The sequence below is a fragment of the Schistocerca cancellata genome, unplaced genomic scaffold (genome assembly GCF_023864275.1).
Source record: "Schistocerca cancellata isolate TAMUIC-IGC-003103 unplaced genomic scaffold, iqSchCanc2.1 HiC_scaffold_1151, whole genome shotgun sequence".
NCBI classification, from domain to species: Eukaryota; Metazoa; Arthropoda; class Insecta; order Orthoptera; family Acrididae; genus Schistocerca; species Schistocerca cancellata.
In genome coordinates this window covers 4,257,883-4,263,006 of record NW_026047150.1, presented here as the reverse complement: position 1 = coordinate 4,263,006, position 5,124 = coordinate 4,257,883, and positions in this window count along the sequence as shown.

Genomic DNA, 5,124 nt, shown 5'->3' with positions numbered 1-5,124 from the left:
GGGCGATTGCATAAACTTAGATGCTTCTTCAGTGTTCTACTATGCCGCTTGTAGTGACTCTGCATACCGCATCACGCGACAAGGGCTTGCAGACGATAAATGTAACCGTTTCAGAGAGAAAAGCGACCAATGTGACGATCTGGCGTTATGTCGATTCGATATTAAATGACGGAAACGGGAGATTTTCTTAGGTTTTTACTACATATTAACACTTTACACAATTTCTCGTGTTACCTGGCTGCCAGTCCTCGGTTCATGCAAAATCTTAAGGTCCTCGGTCTGGTCCAAGGCACCAAACCGCCCAATAATTCATTAATCGATAACTAAAACTTGAAATGTAGCTCTTCTTACTGGCCGATTGCATCAACGTAGATTCTTATTCTGTGTTCTAGTGTGCTGCTTGTACTGTGTCTGCATACCGCATCACGCGACAAGGGCTTGCAGACGATAAATGTAACCGTTTCAGAGAGAAAAGCGACCAATGTGACGATCTGGCGTTATGTCGATTCGATAGTAAATGACGGAAACGGGAGATTCTCTTAGGTTTTTACTACATATTAACACTTTACACAATTTCTCGTGTTACCTGGCTGCCAGTCCTCGGTTCATGCAAAATCTTAAGGTCCTCGGTCTGGTCCAAGGCACCAAACCGCCCGATAATTCATTAATCGATAACTAAATATTGAAATGTAGCTCTTCTTACTGGCCGATTGCATCAACGTAGATTCTTATTCTGTGTTCTAGTGTGCTGCTTGTACTGTGTCTGCATACCGCATCACGCGACAAGGGCTTGCAGACGATAAATGTAACCGTTTCAGAGAGAAAAGCGACCACTGTGACGATCTGGCGTTATGTCGATTCGATAGTAAATGACGGAAACGGGAGATTTTCTTAGGTTTTTACTACATATTAACACTTTACACAATTTCTCGCGTTACCTGGCTGCCAGTCCTTGGTTCATGCAAAATCTTAAGGTCCTCGGTCTGGTCCAAGGCACCAAACCGCCCAATAATTCATTAATCGATAACTAAAACTTGAACTGCAGCTCTTCTTACTGGGCGATTGCATAAACTTAGATGCTTCTTCAGTGTTCTACTATGCCGCTTGTAGTGACTCTGCATACCGCATCACGCGACAAGGGCTTGCAGACGATAAATGTAACCGTTTCAGAGAGAAAAGCGACCACTGTGACGATCTGGCGTTATGTCGATTCGATAGTAAATGACGGAAACGGGAGATTTTCTTAGGTTTTTACTACATATTAACACTTTACACAATTTCTCGTGTTACTTGGCTGCCAGTCCTCGGTTCATGCAAAATCTTAAGGTCCTCGGTCTGGTCCAAGGCACCAAACCGCCCAATAATTCATTAATCGATAACTAAAACTTGAAATGTAGCTCTCCTTACTGGCCGATTGCATAAACTTAGATGCTTCTTCAGTGTTCTACTATGCTGCTTGTAGTGACTCTGCATACCGCATCACGCGACAAGGGCTTGCAGACAATAAATGTAACCGTTTCAGAGTGAAAAGCAACCATTTTGACTATCTGGAGTTATGTCGATTCGATAGTAAATGACGGAAACGGGAGATTTTCTTAGGTTTTTACTACATATTAACACTTTACACAATTTCTCGTGTTACCTGGCTGCCAGTCCTCGGTTCATGCAAAATCTTAAGGTCCTCGGTCTGGTCCAAGGCACCAAACCGCCCAATAATTCATTAATCGATAACTAAAACTTGAAATGTAGCTCTTCTTACTGGGCGATTGCATCAACGTAGATCCTTATTCTGTGTTCTAGTGTGCTGCTTGTACTGTGTCTGCATACCGCATCACGCGACAAGGGCTTGCAGACGATAAATGTAACCGTTTCAGAGAGAAAAGCGACCAATGTGACGATCTGGCGTTATGTCGATTCGATAGTAAATGACGGAAACGGGAGATTCTCTTAGGTTTTTACTACATATTAACACTTTACACAATTTCTCGTGTTACCTGGCTGCCAGTCCTCGGTTCATGCAAAATCTTAAGGTCCTCTGTCTGGTCCAAGGCACCAAACCGCCCAATAATTCATTAATCGATAACTAAAACTTGAAATGTAGCTCTTCTTACTGCCCGATTGCATCAACGTAGATTCTTATTCTGTGTTCTAGTGTGCTGCTTGTACTGTGTCTGCATACCGCATCACGCGACAAGGGCTTGCAGACGATAAATGTAACCGTTTCAGAGAGAAAAGCGACCACTGTGACGATCTGGCGTTATGTCGATTCGATAGTAAATGACGGAAACGGGAGATTTTCTTAGGTTTTTACTACATATTAACACTTTACACAATTTCTCGTGTTACCTGGCTGCCAGTCCTTGGTTCATGCAAAATCTTAAGGTCCTCGGTCTGGTCCAAGGCACCAAACCGCCCAATAATTCATTAATCGATAACTAAAACTTGAAATGAAGCATTTCTTACTGGTTGATTGCATCAGCGTAGATTCTTATTCTGTGTTCTAGTGTGCTGCTTGTACTGTGTCTGCATACCGCATCACGCGACAAGGGCTTGCAGACGATAAATGTAACCGTTTCAGAGAGAAAAGCGACCACTGTGACGATCTGGCGTTCTGTCGATTCGATAGTAAATGACGGAAACGGGAGATTTTCTTAGGTTTTTACTACATAATAACACTTTACACAATTTCTCGTGTTACCTGGCTGCCAGTCCTCGGTTCATGCAAAATCTTAAGGTCCTCGGTCTGGTCCAAGGCACCAAACCGCCCAATAATTCATTAATCGATAACTAAAACTTGAAATGTAGCTCTTCTTACTGGGCGATTGCATAAAGTTAGATGCTTCTTCAGTGTTCTACTATGCCGCTTGTAGTGACTCTGCATACCGCATCACGCGACAAGGGCTTGCAGACGATAAATGTAACCGTTTCAGAGAGAAAAGCGACCACTGTGACAATCTGGCGTTATGTCGATTCGATAGTAAATGACGGAAACGGGAGATTTTCTTAGGTTTTTACTACATATTAACACTTTACACAATTTCTCGTGTTACCTGGCTGCCAGTCCTCGGTTCATGCAAAATCTTAAGGTATTCGGTCTGGTCCAAGGCACCAAACCGCCCAATATATCATTAATCGATAACTAAAACTTGAAATGCAGCTCTTCTTACTGGGCGATTGCATAAACTTAGATGCTTCTTCAGTGTTCTACTATGCCGCTTGTAGTGACTCTGCATACCGCATCACGCGACAAGGGCTTGCAGACGATAAATGTAACCGTTCCAGAGAGAAAAGCGACCAATGTGACGATCTGGCGTTATGTCGATTCGATATTAAATGACGGAAACGGGAGATTTTCTTAGGTTTTTACTACATATTAACACTTTACACAATTTCTCGTGTTACCTGGCTGCCAGTCCTCGGTTCATGCAAAATCTTAAGGTCCTCGGTCTGGTCCAAGGCACCAAACCGCCCAATAATTCATTAATCGATAACTAAAACTTGAAATGTAGCTCTTCTTACTGGCCGATTGCATCAACGTAGATTCTTATTCTGTGTTCTAGTGTGCTGCTTGTACTGTGTCTGCATACCGCATCACGCGACAAGGGCTTGCAGACGATAAATGTAACCGTTTCAGAGAGAAAAGCGACCAATGTGACGATCTGGCGTTATGTCGATTCGATAGTAAATGACGGAAACGGGAGATTCTCTTAGGTTTTTACTACATATTAACACTTTACACAATTTCTCGTGTTACCTGGCTGCCAGTCCTCGGTTCATGCAAAATCTTAAGGTCCTCGGTCTGGTCCAAGGCACCAAACCGCCCGATAATTCATTAATCGATAACTAAATATTGAAATGTAGCTCTTCTTACTGGCCGATTGCATCAACGTAGATTCTTATTCTGTGTTCTAGTGTGCTGCTTGTACTGTGTCTGCATACCGCATCACGCGACAAGGGCTTGCAGACGATAAATGTAACCGTTTCAGAGAGAAAAGCGACCACTGTGACGATCTGGCGTTATGTCGATTCGATAGTAAATGACGGAAACGGGAGATTTTCTTAGGTTTTTACTACATATTAACACTTTACACAATTTCTCGCGTTACCTGGCTGCCAGTCCTTGGTTCATGCAAAATCTTAAGGTCCTCGGTCTGGTCCAAGGCACCAAACCGCCCAATAATTCATTAATCGATAACTAAAACTTGAACTGCAGCTCTTCTTACTGGGCGATTGCATAAACTTAGATGCTTCTTCAGTGTTCTACTATGCCGCTTGTAGTGACTCTGCATACCGCATCACGCGACAAGGGCTTGCAGACGATAAATGTAACCGTTTCAGAGAGAAAAGCGACCACTGTGACGATCTGGCGTTATGTCGATTCGATAGTAAATGACGGAAACGGGAGATTTTCTTAGGTTTTTACTACATATTAACACTTTACACAATTTCTCGTGTTACTTGGCTGCCAGTCCTCGGTTCATGCAAAATCTTAAGGTCCTCGGTCTGGTCCAAGGCACCAAACCGCCCAATAATTCATTAATCGATAACTAAAACTTGAAATGTAGCTCTTCTTACTGGCCGATTGCATCAACGTAGATCCTTATTCTGTGTTCTAGTGTGCTGCTTGTACTGTGTCTGCATACCGCATCACGCGACAAGGGCTTGCAGACGATAAATGTAACCGGTTCAGAGAGAAAAGCGACCAATGTGACGATCTGGCGTTATGTCGATTCGATAGTAAATGACGGAAACGGGAGATTCTCTTAGGTTTTTACTACATATTAACACTTTACACAATTTCTCGTGTTACCTGGCTGCCAGTCCTCGGTTCATGCAAAATCTTAAGGTCCTCGGTCTGGTCCAAGGCACCAAACCGCCCAATAATTCATTAATTGATAACTAAAACTTGAAATGTAGCTCTTCTTACTGCCCGATTGCATCAACATAGATTCTTATTCTGTGTTCTAGTGTGCTGCTTGTACTGTGTCTGCATACCGCATCACGCGACAAGGGCTTGCAGACGATAAATGTAACCGTTTCAGAGAGAAAAGCGACCACTGTGACGATCTGGCGTTCTGTCGATTCGATAGTAAATGACGGAAACGGGAGATTTTCTTAGGTTTT